General features: G+C 43.6%; 1 long non-coding RNA gene across 1 annotated transcript in view; it reads right to left on the bottom strand.

Annotated features, from left to right (window-relative positions):
* Positions 1 to 6,191: 6,191 nt before the first annotated feature.
* Positions 6,192 to 15,929, bottom strand: part of LOC138750342 (uncharacterized) — a 195,589-nt gene continuing 185,851 nt past the window's right edge. The window contains exon 4 of the long non-coding RNA XR_011349271.1: positions 6,192 to 6,446. This is a non-coding gene — a long non-coding RNA (uncharacterized lncRNA). The remainder of the gene's footprint in view (positions 6,447 to 15,929) is intronic.

Genomic DNA, 15,929 nt, shown 5'->3' with positions numbered 1-15,929 from the left:
ATGGGTAGGGAGGGGTTGGTGGACAAATAGGGGTGATGAGGAGGGAGGGGTTGGTGGACAAATAGGGGTGATGGGGAGGGAGAAGTGGTGGGGAGGGAGTGGTTGATGGGGAGGGAGGGGGTGATGGGGATGGAGGGGTGATGGGGAGGGAGTGGTTGATGGGGAGGGAGTGGTTGATGGGGAGGGAGGGGTGATGGGGAGGAAGTGGTTGATGGGGAGGGAGGGGTGGTGGGAGGGTATGGTTGATGGGGAGGGAGGGGTGATGGGGAGGGAGTGGTTGTTGGGGAGGGTGTGGTTGATGGGGAGGGCAACTATTTCCATTCATTGCATTGCTGTGCAGGGCCGTCCCCCTGCATTTTGATGATCTCTTCTTCTCTGTCTATTATAGCCTGTCTATTGACCAGTTGTTTGTTGTCTCCTGTGGGGTGAAGAGATGTTGTCCTCGTGCTGCATCTTTTGCCGCTTTGTCTGCAAATGCATTACCCAGGGTGACAGGATCTTCACCCACTCGTATGGGCGTCACATTTAATGACATCCAGGGAATTGGAAAGGGAAATGGTTTCTGTTCATTTCAGAGTGAATTTTTGATTGGGTTGACTGAGGTTGTGAGGAATCCCCTGTATTGCCATAGAGCCCCAAATCTTATGCCACCCCAAAGCATATCGGGTCGAATAGTTCTGCCTGCTGAGCAGAGGTGTCTGCCTGGAAGGCGGCTGCTTCTATGATTTTAGATGACCCTTATGTAGTAGGACACCCAGAATTTTTGTTTTTCGCAACTGGGTGAAAACACCCAAGTGCAGGTGTCATATCTGCTTTTACCTCGTCTGGCAGTTCATGCTCTCTGCAAAATCAAAACTTTGCCCGCACATCTCCTTGAAACTTTCCATCCTCTCTCCCACTCTCATCTTCCACAAACCAGGGTTTCGCTTTTGGTATTGGTGTGTCCTTTAAATCAGGTCTCATTCCTGCGAGAAGTTTATTCCTGTGGAGACCGTTTTGTTCAGGGTTGTCCAGTTCCATTGGTGGTGGTGGGGGTGGGGGGTGGTGGGGTGGTGGGGGTGGTGGGGGGGTGGGGGGGTGGGGGTGGGGGTGGTGGGGGTGGTGGGGGGTGGGGGTGGGGGGTGGTGGGGGTGGGGGTGGGGGTGGTGGGTGGGGGTGGTGGGGGTGGTGGGGGGTGGGGGTGGGGGGTGGGGGGGTGGTGGGTGGTGGGGGTGGGGCTTGGTGTGGGTGGGGGGTGGGGGTGGTGGGGGGGTGGGGGGTGGTGGGGGTGGGGGGTGGTGGGGGTGGGGGGTGGGGGTGGGGGGTGGGGGTGGGGGGTGGGGGTGGGGGGTGGGGGTGGGGGTGGTGGGGGTGGGGGGTGGGGGGGTGGGGGGTGGTGGGGGTGGGGGGTGGTGGGGGTGGGGGGTGGGGGTGGGGGTGGGGGGGTGGGGGGTGGTGGGGTTGGGGGTGGGTGCTGAGTGAGGCAGAAGGGTTGATCATAGTGCAATTGTAAAAAGTCAGGTCGGGGTTTGACAGAAGCGATATTTTGTAGCAGTTCAGCCTTGTAAGGTGTAAGGTGTACACCTTGCAACCTTGTGTAAGGTGCCGTGATTATGTCGATGTCAGCAATGAAGCCACCCAGTGCCGTGGATAAACTTTAACTTGCTGATAGAACGTGGTGTTTGGGCAACCGTAATCATGGCAGGTAAGGCAGGTAGGATCTGGGTGACGGAGGGAGCCCCTGGGCTACGGGGTCTATTTGAAAAGAAAAATATGCCACCAGTCTCCGTTCCTTCCCACGATACTGTGTCCGAACCGCTGTCACACTTTCCTCTTTTAAGGTGACAAACAGTTGAAATGGACGGTCAAATCGTGGGCATCCCACAGCCGGGGCAGAGTTTGGGGATGTTTTTAGTGCCCGAAAGGCACCATATGTTCAAATAGTTTAAAATTGACTTGATTGAAACGTAACCAGCTGCCCTAAAACGATACCCAAGAGTCAGATAATCTCCTTCCAATGGAAACACTGTAGCTAATCTCAGCATAAGCCCTTGGCACCATATGCGCTGTCTTGGATTCTTTGCCTGGTTCTTTTTCTCTCGGCAGGGACCCAGATCAACCTCGTATGAGGGACCACAATGGGAAAGAGTTCGGGCTCAAGGGTCCCAAGGTGCACTGCTGCTCCGTCCGATGTCCCAGTGACCTTGTGGCCACTTACACCATACATAGTGATCTTCCCAGCGAGAGATTACCGACTCCGCCAATGTTACACTTTAGTCCTGTCAAGGTACAAGAAGTCCAACCAAACCACAAAGTCCAACACACAGAGAATTGATTCGAGTCCTACTAGTGGGAATGAGCAGTAATTAGGGTTGGGTCGACAAGGTCACCTCCCCAGTACTGTTGAACCTCATTCAAAGTACAAGGTTACTGAATACAATATTGAAGACATTTTGGTGCATTTGATTAAGTGACCATTTCTTCGCGGGGATTGTTTCAAGCTGAGGTGTTACAGTGTTTTCTTATTTCTAAAGACAGGAAAATGGTTATCATAGAATTGGCTTTCTAGAATGAAAAGATATGGATTTGTGGCAGATATGATCAAAAGGGGCCTTTAAGACAGTGTGAGCCTAGCACTTGGCACATGTCAATGTTGCTTCCCCAGTGATCATGATTTTGAACAGGGTTAGTTAAATTAAAGACACTGGAGCAAAGTCATTAGGGCCTTTGCTCTGCTCCCTCTGCAGGCTTTTGATGTTTCCACATTCTCTTTGACAAGCTTGTTGTGCCATCAGTTGTTTTTGGGTGGGAACCCGTTTATGAATGGGCTGCGTCTGACAGCTGGTTATGTGTAACAGCAGGGAATAGTGTTATTTGTGCAGAAGACCAGGGGCTGGCTTTATTTATGGAAGAGGTGATAATCATTTAAAAGTCTGCTCTATCTTTCAGAATAGGGTTATCATAACATCTTAACTCTTCTACCCAGCACATTCACTTCCTTACATTGTCAACCAATACCACAGATCGGGTGGACAGTCAGAACCTTTGTCCTCACAATAATGATGTTCCATTCTAGAGGGCACAGCATGAAGATGAGAGAGGGGGAGAGGATGGAAAGTTTAAAGGAGATGTGCAGGCAGAGTTTTGATTTTGCGCAGAGCATGAACTGCCAGACATAGAGGTAAAAGCAGATATGACACCTGCACTCGGTTTTATAAAGTTAACATTCCATATTTTATTAAAAATAGGCATTTTAGACAATTATACTTTCTATGCAGAGATGATGGGCACCATAATGTTGATGTTCTCAGGCAGGCGATGGAGATGCCCAAGGATGGGGCATTGGAGATGCCCAAGGATGGTTCTTCATTGAAGACAGCAGCACATTCTCCAGGTCACTGCCACCTGGTTCAAGATGTTTCTAAGGAGGATCCGCCATGGTCTTATCGGCGTATCCTCCTCCCATGCAATGCGAACTGGATGCTCTCTGGGGTGACAGTGACCTGAACTCCCTGAGTCTTTCAGGACGATTGTGAAATCTTCGTCGTCTTCTTCTATTATCGTATCCATTTTTCTAGTGGGGTGGTGAGATGGGAAATATATTGGGGTAATTTTATTTTTTTGAAGCATAATTAGATGCGAGAGTCGTTGAATATAGCTGAAAATCAATCAGATAATCCGATCACTTGCCCACTGCATGATGTTTATATAGTGAATGGGGATTGTGATGTCACTCAAACCAACCAATGAAAACCCAAAGAAAATCTCCTTTTAAGGTGTTAAAGCTGCCTGATGTTGATCTATTATCAGTTACATGATTAGAAGTTGAGGAAACCCCCAAAGAAAATCTTCTTTTAAGGTGTAAAAGCTGCCTGATGTTGATCTATTATTAATTATATGATTATGTTGAGGAAACCCCCAAAGAAAATCTCCTTTTAAGGTGTAAAAGCTGCCTGACCTTACAGTTCTACACGACAAGTTACTAGACTTTAGACATGGTACAGATATTCAAAGATGCACCATTCCGAGAACCATCTCACAATGACACACTGAAGCAGGCAGCCTGGCCCTTCTAGTCCAGGCTGAACACTTTCTCTCTTTCTTAATATTTATTTAAAATCCCAGAACAGAACATGAATTACTCCATGTGTGGTTCCGCTGTTTAAGAAAGGGTCCAAATGTAATCCTGGGAATTATAGGCCCGTGAGTCTGACGTCTGTGGTGGGCAAGTTGATGGAAAGTGTTCTGAGTGTTAGAAATAGAAGTACCTTTAAAAAAATTGCTCGAGACAAAAATTGAGAACAAAGAACATTTATTTTACAACAATGCAAAGTTGGGTGCTTCCCCTTACCCTGGGAATACACACATACACTGGGGCTCACCCAACTTTTATACAGTTTATTTCAGTATAGGAATACCCTCTCCCTTACATTCTTCTGCCTCCTGCTGGAGAGGTTTGGCATTAGGCAATCCTTCCTGCCTACGTGCAGTTTCAGTATACTTGGAGGACCAGGGTGTTAGAAATTAAAGTACCTTTAAAGAAATTGCTCGAGACAAAAATTGAGAACAAAGAACATTTATTACTACAACAATGCAAAGTTGGGTGCTTCCCCTTACCCTGGGAATACACACATACACTGGGGCTCACCCAACTTTTATACAGTTGATTTCAGTATAGGAATACCCTCCCCCTTACATTCTTCTGCCTCCTGCTGGAGAGGTTTGGCATTAGGCAATCCTGCCTGCCTACGTGCAATTTCAGTATACTTGGAGAACCAGGGGGGGTATCCTGTCGGTGCCCCTTCATGTTATTGTCCTTATTCACACCTTCCTGATTCTCGGGGCTACAGTCTCTTGATATGCAGAGTTGACTCATCCTGTCTAGGGTTGGCTAATTTAACATGTATAAATCTGTGTAAGGTTAGCTAATTAGATATGTAGGACTTGGTACTTCTGTCCAGGGCTAGGAGACCCTTATCTGATCCAGACTACCTCAACTTCCTATATTCTATTGTACCTTACCATTCCTTATCTTAGTCTTATGGTCTTGTCACAAAGACTAGAAGATTCTTATGTTAATCGTGCTGACTCTGCTTTCCTGCATCCTAAGCCCCAAGCTTATCCTGTTTGTACTGGTTACAGCCATTTACTGATGGACTTTAGTTTCTTCCATGTTCATAATTTTAGATCAATTTTCCCATCTCTCACAATCCTCACTTTTCTTTTAGATCAGTAATACTAATAAGGTGTTGTTTTACCCAGCTGGTCAATAACCGAAATGTAACACCTGTGTAAAGTCTTTAGGTAGGGGAGCACCATGAAGGTCAGAGTAGCGAGTCCAGCTGCTTATTAGGGTTGCGAGTATCAGGCTCCAGTTCTCAGTAAAGAGTCTAGTCCATCCCACATCAGTCCGAAGTTGCCACGTCTGAACATGGGCATGGGCAGATTCACGTTGAAACATTGAAGCAGTGTCTTTTAACCACCCGACTTTTGTAAGCATTGTCCTGACGAAGTCTGTGAGAAACGCTGCCTTCAGCAGCGAACGAGTAGCAGTCTGTGAGAAACGCTGCCTTCAGCAGCGAACGAGTAGCAGTAGTCAGGCGGTTCCGTTGAATTGTGGCTAGTATCTGATGTCCTCTTCAGCCCCGAACCCTAGGGCCACCGATCTCCGAAGGCTGTTTGGAGCCTGATATTAAAGTGTCAAGCAGCTCACGTTGTTGGTAACTGGTGCTCCCCTTCACGGGGTGATGAAAAGTGACCAAGCTGGGGGGGGATTGTTTCTTGTGATTTAACTGTGTGTTGCAGCTTGTCTGCTAACATTAGCATGGGTATCATTGAACTTGTGAGTTGCAGCCTGTCTGTGTACATTAGCATATGTATTAACTCTCTCTCTCTGTTACATGTACAATCCTGACTACCATTCTGTCTGTCTTTGTCCCACCATGCCCTTTGTGCTATCGCCTCAAAACTCCTGTCTCTAATACCTGTGTAGGCTAAGATACAAATTAAATGTACTCCACTAAAGCTGTTCAGTTCCCCTGGTCCGTATTGGAATCCCTTGTTAACCCATATCCCACTATGACTATACATTAAATCTATGCCCTGTCTACATTCTAAAGGAGCACAATTGTAACCTCTGCTGCCCCTATTCAAGGAGGACTTAAAACATGGCGAGTAATGAAGTGACATAAACAGTTGACAAACAATACCCCAATAAATGAATAAACAGTTAAAAAAATAAACAGTTAAAAATACAACAATAAATGTATAAACAGTTAAAAAAATACAACAATAAATGTAACATTACGGCACTTTGTCACGGCGCAGTGTAAGTTTCAGGTCTGAAGGATGAAGAACTGCACGCCAGGTTGAGGGTTGAATCTGTGTGTCGTGATGTTGTGGTTCAGAAGCTGGTTTAATTCTTTGAATGTGGGTCCAGCCTTTCTCTCTTGTTCTTACTGCGGTGTCTGTAATTAAAAGTACACAGAAGGGACCATCCCAGGCAGGTTTTAGTTGATCCTCTTGCCATGCTTTTACATATAACCAATCACTAGATTTTAATAAAATGAATAACAATCTGACTTTCCTTTGTGTTAGTGTAAAAATTGTAAAATGAAACACAAACCATATTTGCATGGGTTTTGAATATGTTAGACCTTATTAAAATGCAGTTGGAGCTGCTTGTCTGTATGGGGCACAACCCTCCAATTTGTTAGAGTGAGTACATAACAGACATTGCAGCACAAGAGCCCCTGCAAGAGAACTTGAAACATATTCAACCTTTAGTTCTGCCTTAAGTAAAATGCCTTGTGCCACAGCTCACAGGAGCTGGCCTTATTTAAAACAGTCTGTAAAACAGGCACCAAAAAAAGTTAAAAGATGTTCTTATGAAGATTGCACACACAATCATTTAAGTACAGGCTAGTTTCTATTATATTCCACTTAAAAGTTCTGCTGCATGAATCCTGGAGCTTGTGGAGTCATTATTGAATCAAGAAATATTGGTGCCATGCCAATCTCATTCTAACATGCCAATTTTTCCAGTCCTTAAGTCAAGATGTACTGAATAGCATCTGGTACAAGATCTGTGAGTTCTTAATGATATTATTATTCTTATGCACCCAATTGTTCTGAACGATGCCACCAATTTAAATCATATTCCACCTATTGCAGTACTCACACAGCACCATAGACCAGTTCGCAGGTTTATTTCTCCATTAAGCATGATGCTGAACCAAGCCACGAAAGACCCCAACAATGAAGACGCTGTTTACATCCGGTATCGCACGGATGGCAGTCTCTTCAATCTGAGGCGCCTGCAAGCTCACACCAAGACACAAGAGAAACTTGTCCGTGAACTACTCTTTGCAGATGATGCCGCTTTAGTTGCCCATTCAGAGCCAGCTCTTCAGTGCTTGACGTCCTGCTTTGTGGAAACTGCCAAAATGTTTGGCCTGGAAGTCAGCCTGAAGAAAACTGAGGTCCTCCATCAGCCAGCTCCCCACCATGACTACCAGCCCCCCCACATCTCCATCGGGCACACAAAACTCAAAACGGTCAACCAGTTTACCTATCTCGGCTGCACCATTTCATCAGATGCAAGGATCGACAATGAGATAGACAACAGACTCGCCAAGGCAAATAGCGCCTTTGGAAGACTACACAAAAGAGTCTGGAAAAACAACCAACTGAAAAACCTCACAAAGATAAGCGTATACAGAGCCGTTGTCATACCCACACTCCTGTTCGGCTCCGAATCATGGGTCCTCTACCGGCACCACCTACGGCTCCTAGAACGCTTCCACCAGCGTTGTCTCCGCTCCATCCTCAACATCCATTGGAGCGCTTACACCCCTAACGTCGAAGTACTCGAGATGGCAGAGGTCGACAGCATCGAGTCCACGCTGCTGAAGATCCAGCTGCGCTGGATGGGTCACGTCTCCAGAATGGAGGACCATCGCCTTCCCAAGATCGTGTTATATGGCGAGCTCTCCACTGGCCACCGTGACAGAGGTGCACCAAAGAAAAGGTACAAGGACTGCCTAAAGAAATCTCTTGGTGCCTGCCACATTGACCACCGCCAGTGGGCTAATAACGCCTCAAACCATGCATCTTGGCGCCTCACAGTTTGGCGGGCAGCAACCTCCTTTGAAGAAGACCGCAGAGCCCACCTCACTGACAAAAGGCAAAGGAGGAAAAACCCAACACCCAACCCCAACCAACCAATTTTCCCTTGCAACCGCTGCAATCGTGTCTGCCTGTCCCGCATCGGACTTGTCAGCCACAAACGAGCCTGCAGCTGACGTGGACTTTTTACCCCCTCCATAAATCTTCGTCCGCGAAGCCAAGCCAAAGAAAAAAAAAGCTGAATCCAGTTGCACAGGGTTTACCTCCGTGATTATTTACAATGTAACTTCCGCACTACCGGATTTAAATATAAACCTGATGAATGGGGGAAAGTTATCATGAATTAAATAACAGCGGCAATACAGAGAAATTGTGCTGAGGCATTAATTTCACTCCGGAGGAAAATGCACCAGAGAAATGAATGATTAAACTGATAGGAATCCCCATAGGTATCTTTATTCTCCAGAGGTGGGTGATCTTTAAACTCACGGACCTTGACTGCTGAATGTGTAGAAGAAATGTACTAAATGTATTGATAGGACTCCATACCTCTAACTGCAAGACAAGAGCCTGAAGCCTCAATTTCAAGTGCCACAGTGCACTTAAAGGGACATGCACACTCCCCCTTCAACTGGCTGATCCAGCCACTTTACACATCAGATCCTTTCTTTATCTCACATACACTTAAAGTTAAGATGTATAGAACTCACCCTATTTGCGCAAACATTTCTCCCTGCAAATGTTATAACATCACTCAACTCTCAGGTACTCCCTGTGCAAAATCACATTTGAATACAATTTATTTCATAAATTGGAATTAACTGGTAGTTAAATTCGCTAATTCTACAGTATTGAAAAACGATCATTTATGACATTTAATTTTTAGCATGAATTTTAATCAATATTGGTCAGTGACTGAAGTGGGAAGTCGTGATTTATGAAATTATCTCTGGTCTCTACTCTCCCACTCCCGACGCTTCTCCCAACATTCAGGAGCTGGCACACAGTCCCTGCCTTTTCCATGTTACTCATCTACTATTCCTTTAACTGCTTGCATCAAAATGTTAGCCTTTGCTTTCTGCTTATCCTCAGATGTCTGGACAAATGCTTTTTGTGTGATCTGTAGAAGCTGGGTTATTCCCTGCTCATGCCAATTTTCTGTCTTTTGTAATTTTCTCCTAATGTCTGGGGCTGAGTTGGTAACAAAACCTGTTAGTACCAATTGTTCCCCTGCTGGGGATTCTATGTCGAGACCCCCATATTGTATATATATTTGGTCCCAAAAATTGGTCTAACTGTTCGGCACATCCCTGGGGATCTTCTATCAGGGAGGTCAGTTCTTTCTTAAAGTTACGCACTTCAGTACTGGTCAGGGGCACATTTACGAAACCGAGACCCTCTCCCATGGGAACTTCCCGCCGTGGTCTCATCCAATTGGTTTCTGGCTTATTAGGTCTGGGTTCCTGCTCCCTGGGAAATGAATCAAAGGGTTCTGCCCTTTCTTCCTGAAGAGTCTCACGCTGTTCTGAATTAAAGTTACCTCTCTCTCCTGCCAACAGAGGTGGTAATCGAGTGCTTTGTGAGCAAGTTATCATACCACTCCTGCTCTCTTCTCTCTTCTCTAGTGGTGGGGGAGGTGGGGAAGGTGCAGAAGGGTAGGTCATAGGAGGGGAAGGAAAGATAGGAGCCGGCATAGGAGGAACATAGGGTGGAGGGAGGGAATGTAACACATCCCAACCCTGTGATTCAGGGACAAGAGGTTCCTCCTCTCTCTTATCCCTGAATTCTTTCTCATTCAAAACCAGCTGTTCAATGGATCCCTTGAGCCAGCAGGCTGCATATTCCCTGCTCTCAACATTGTCTTTCTGGTTTTGATAGAGCCATAGGTTCAAAGCTTTACACATCCATTCATCCTCGGATCCGAATTTTGGCCAGTACACGGAGCTCCCTTTAACCAGGTATTTAACCCATTCAATACAACAATACCTGACCATCGTCAGTTTCTCTTTACCACGGGTCTTTCCTGTGCCCCACTCAGATAACATCAACCCAAGCGGGCTGTACGTAGCTATCTGGTGTTCACATCCTGTACCAGGACTCTCCTCTTTGCTACCCATTATTCCCATGCTTATAAACAAGTAAAATACTCTTACCGAGTTCTAGTAGTACTGCTCTAGTGCGCTTCCTTCCATCGTTTGTTCTCAATGCCTCTTCTCGGATATCACTCGCTTCTTCCACTGACCAGCCACCCGTCGCCCGTGAGTCCAGCTGAATCAGCCGGGGTGCACCTACTCTCGTCGTCGGGGCACTCTGTCAGTGGAGGGAGTGTGATCCCGAACGAGCCCCCATTTGTTAGAAATTAAAGTACCTTTAAAGAAATTGCTCGAGACAAAAATTGAGAACAAAGAACATTTATTACTACAACAATGCAAAGTTGGGTGCTTCCCCTTACCCTGGGAATACACACATACACTGGGGCTCACCCAACTTTTATACAGTCAATTTCAGTATCAGAGTGCCCTCCCCCTTACATTCTTCTGCCCCCTGGATGGGTTTGGCATAGGCAATCCTTCCTGCCTACGTGCAGTTTCAGTACACTTGGAGGACCAGGGGGTATCCTGTGGGTGCCCCATCATGTCATTGTCCTTATTCACACCTTCCTGATTCTCTGGGCTACAGTCTCTTGATATGCAGAGTTGACTCATTCTATCTAGGGTTGGCTAATTTCATATGTATAAATCTGTGTAAGGTTAGCTAATTAGAAATGTATGACTTGGTACTTCTGTCCAGGGCTAGGAGACCCTTATCTGATCCAGACTACCTCAACTTCCTACATTCTATTGTACCTTACCATTCCTTATCTTAGTCTTATGGTCTTGTCACAAAGACTAGAAGATTCTTATGTTAATCGTGCTGACTCTACTTTCCTGCATCCTAAGCCCCAAGCTCATCCTGTTTGAACTGGTTACAGCCATTTACTGATGAACTTTAGTTTCTTCCATGTTCATAATTTTAGATCAATTTTCCCATCTCTCACACTCTGGTGAGTGGAGTGTGTAATAGTTTGAAACTTGAACCTCTCTATTTCAGAAGACAATTTACTGTCATGTAATTAAAAAGTGTCATATCAGACAAAATTGCTTTTTTCCTGCTGTGAGGCAGACAGATTCGCCATTGGCAGAAATTGCCTGAAATGCCTCTTGCACTCAGAGAAAGAAGCAAGAGTCATCTTCTCCCCCCAACCTCCACCCTGAACCCTGGGCCAAGACACTGAGGGTTTGTGGATTCTCTTTCAATGCTCACAGACCAATCCAAGTCATTGGCAATGTGAGCTCCTGTTTTTAACCTCTGACATGATTAGGAACCATTTAACATCCAATAGTATCCCGTCTGATACCTGATACCCTTTTAGCCAGTTTGGAACCAGCCTCTAGCAATCCATGACCTAATGTGAGTCCCATGACTGCTTTCTCCAGAAGCTCAAAGCCTGCGTGGGTTCCTCTCCTCAAATTACCAACAGCCTGTCACCTATGTGGGACCTTCAGCTGCAGAAACCCTCATTGGTCTGCTTCCATGGACCTTGACCATTGGATTGAATCCTCTGCTTCTCAGTTGTTGATGGTGTGTGGTCTTCCTGTTTTCTGATGCCCTGTGTTAGACCTCCGCTTCCCCAGAGATCGTGGTGGTGAGGAAATCTAACACATCTAAATAAAAATGTTACAACTTAGAGGAGAATCTCGCATGTGTAGAAGGACGGAAAGAGCATTATTACAAATTGAAGCCTAATATTTGAATATTCAGGTGTCAAATTTGCAAAAGCATAGAGTATATATTTCTCAAGCTATATGTAATTTTTTTCAAAAGGAATATAACTTTAAATTTTTGCATGTCATCTTGGCATCCCAAAAAATATATCTGATTTCCAAATAAGTGCAATATATTTCCTCATCTCCGCTAACACTTATTTAACAAATTTCAATTGATATATTAATAGTTTTAATTTGGGCCTTGTTCCTTCAATATTTCCCAATAAAATTAAGGTTGAATTTTGCGAAAAAATAACTCCTGTAACTTGTTCCAAAAAATTTGTAATTCTCCCCAAAAAGATCTTGCATTAGGACAAAGCTAAATTGAATGCAAGAAAAACATTGATTTGATAATTCTGATTTTATTCTATTCAATTTCTCTAGTGTAAGAAGTAACTGTAGAAGAAAAACCAGTTGTGAATTCCTTCCTCACTGCTGCAGTGTGGAACTCTGGTCAATGGATCCAAAATGCTGAGTTGAAGAAAATTAATACAACTCCCCAATATCATGTGATCTCTTGCCAAATCAGCTTCTTGTAGAGCTTTTCAAATCCAACTGCTTGAGTCACCTGACTCCAGGTGCAGCTTTCAGATAAAATCCTTGCTGACATCTGCTACATGACTGATGTAAAAATAATTATACTGAACTAATTTATATCTTACATTGAGATCCTTATATGGATCTGCCCATATTTGCCAATCGATTACAATGTTCAGATCCATTTCCCACCTTTGTCTCGACTTAAGAATTCCTCATTTAAAAGTTCCTACTTGTAATAAAGAGGACATCATGGAAGTAAATTTTTTAACAATTCCTCTTTGTAAGGAATTTCTATTTCAGTACAACGTGGTTGTTCCTAACTTATCCTTCAAATATGCTCTTCATTGGAAATACCAAAAAAGATTGCTATGAGTTATATGATATTTATTTCTCAGTTGCTCAAAGGACATTAATTGGCCCCTTTCATAACAATCTTCAACATTCATAATCCCCTTACAAAACTAGATATCCAGAAATTGATGCTCCTTTGAAAATGATCCGAGGATTTTAAATCAAAGTTATTCTGGGTGATGTACATCCACTTACACCAAATTCATCATTTATTTTATTCCATATATGTTTCAAAAATGGTGTATCTCTACCACCAACCATTAATTTCAATTCCCACTTGTATATAAATTCTTCTACTTTTCTCTCTCTTATTTTATGGTAATTTTTCCCTTTCAAAGTAAGAAGCAAGATATCTCATTTGAGCTGCTCGATAACAATTTTTTTAAAATTAGGAAGCTGTGGTCCTTTCAAGGCAGAATTTTCACTGGGTCACATAACATGGGATTCAATTGGAAATTAATGGAGAAAATTCTTAGAGATAGTACTTATAAACATCTGGATAGATAGGGTCTGATCAGGAGCACTCAACATGGATTTGTGGGAGGAAGGTCATGTTTGACCAATCTGATTGAATTTTTTGAAGAGGTGACTAGGAATGTGGATGAGGGTAGCGCAGTGGATGTTGTCTATATGGACTTCAGTAAGGCCTTCGATAAGGTACCACATGGAAGGTTAGTTAGGAAGGTGCAGTCTTTAGGTATAAATTTTAAGATAGTCAAATGGATTGAACATTGGCTGAAAGGGAGAGGCCAGAGAGTGGTAGTGGATAATTGTCTGTCAGGTTGGAGGCCGGTGACCAGTGGTGTGCCTCAAGGATCTGTATTGGGCCCATTGTTGTTCGTTATATACATTAATGATCTAGATGATGGGGTGGTAAATTGGATTAGTAAATATGCAGACGATACTAAGATAGGTGGAATAGTGGATAATGAAGAAGGTTTTCAAGGATTGCAGAGGGATTTGGGCTGCTTAGAAAAGTGGGCTGAAAAATGGCAGATGGAATTTAATGCTGATAAGTGTGAGGTGCTTCATTTTGGTAAGAAGAATCAGAATAGGACATACGTGGTAAATGGGAGAACATTGAGGAATACAGAAGAGCAGAAAGATTTAGGAGTAACGGTACATCGTTCCCTGAAGGTAGAAACTCACGTGAATAGGGTGGTGAAGAAGGCTTTTAGTATGCTGGTATTTTTCAATCATTGCATGGAATATAGGAGTTGGGAGGTGATGTTGAGATTGTATAAGACGTTGGTGCGGCCTAATTTGGAGTTCTGTGTGCAGTTCTGGTCGCCTAATTATAGGAAGGATATAAACAGAGTGGAGAGAGTGCAGAGAAGGTTTACCAGAATGTTACCTGGGTTTAAGCATCTAGAGTATAGGGAGAGATTGGACTATTTAGGTCTTTATTTTTTGGAGTGTAGAAGGTTGAGAGGGGATTTGATAGAAGTATTTAAGATTATGAAAGGGATAGACAGAGTGGATGTGGATAGACTATTTCCGTTAAGAGGAGGAAAGATTAAAACAAGAGGACATGAGTTAAGAATTAAGGGGCAGAGGTTTAGAGGTAACATGAGGGGGAACTTCTTTACTCAGAGAGTGGTAGCCATGTGGAATGATCTTCCGGGAGAAATAGTGGCGGAGGAGTCAATTGTATTATTTAAGAAAAGGTTGGACAGGTATATGGATGAGAAGAAGATGGAGGGTTATGGGCATTGTGCAGGGAGGTGGGACTAGAAAGGGGTGTTTGGTTCGGTGCGGACTAGAAGGGCCTAATGGCCTGTTTCCGTGCTGTAGTTGTTATGTTTTATGTTAGTACGTCCCACAGTGTAAACTTGTTGTGTGAGTAAATTATACAGTGTGACCTTGTTTTGTGAGTGATTCCCACCATGTAAACTTGTTATGTGTCTGAGTTTCACAGTGTAACCTTGTAATTTTGCTAAATTCGATATTATAAAAGTTATATTAGTGAGTTCCTCAGTGCAAATTTTTTAGGTGAGTGTGTTCCACAGTGTGAGTGAGTCCCACCATTTGAGCTTGTAATATGAGTTTCAAAGTGTGATGTTGTAATGGAAGTGAATTCCACTGTGTCAACCCGTCTAGTTAGTGAGCCTCAGAGTGTAACAATGGTATAGAGTGAGTTTGACAGTGTGACATTGTTATGTGTTAGATTCCCACCATGTAAACTTGTTATGTAGTAAGTGAGTTTCACAGTGTTACCTTTTAACTTCGCTAAATTCGATACTGAAAATGTTATGTTAGTGAGATCTTCAGTGTAACCTATTTAGGTGAGTGAGTTCCACAGTATAACCGTGTTATGTGAGTGAGTTCCACAGTGTAAACGTCATGTGAGTGAGTTCCACAGTATAATCTTGTTTAGTTAGTGAAACCCATATTCTAAACTATATGTTAGTGTGTCCCACAGTGTAAACATGTTGTGTGAGTAATTTACACAGTGTGACCTTGTTTTGTGAGCGATTCCCACCATGTAAACTTGTTATTTGTCTGAGTTTCACAGTGTAACCTTGTAATTTTGCTAAATTCGATATTGAACATGTTATGTTAGTGAGTTCCTCAATGAAACATGTTTAGGTGAGTGTGTTCCACAGTGTAACCGTGTTATTTTGGAGAGTTCCACAGTATAATTTTGGGTACTTAGGGCATCCCATATTGTAAACTTTATGTTAGTGAGTCCCACAGTGTAAATTTGTTATGTGAGTAATTTTCACAGTGTGACCTTATTATGTGCGTCCCACAAATTGACCTTATTATGTGAGAAATTCCCACAGAGTAAACTTGTAATGTCAGTGAATTTGGAAGTGTGACATTGTTATGGAAGAGATTTCCACAGTGTCAACCTTTCTACTTAGTGAGTCTCAGGGTGTAACATTGGTATGGAGTGTGTTCGACAGTGTGACATTTTATGTGTGAGATTCCCAAGGTGTAAATTTATTATGTGGGTGAGTTTCACGGTGTAACCTTGTAATTTTGCTAAATTCAGTATTGAAAATGTTATGTTAGTGAGTTCCTCAGTGCAACTTTTTTAGGTGAGTGTGTTCAACAGTGTAAGTGAGACTCACCATTTGACCTTGTAGTGTCAGTGAGTTTGAAAGTGTGACATTGTTATGG

Source organism: Narcine bancroftii, unplaced genomic scaffold (genome assembly GCF_036971445.1).
Source record: "Narcine bancroftii isolate sNarBan1 unplaced genomic scaffold, sNarBan1.hap1 Scaffold_119, whole genome shotgun sequence".
NCBI lineage: Eukaryota > Metazoa > Chordata > Chondrichthyes > Torpediniformes > Narcinidae > Narcine > Narcine bancroftii.
Note: the sequence above shows the minus strand (reverse complement) of the source record. Positions and strands in the feature narration are given on the sequence as shown.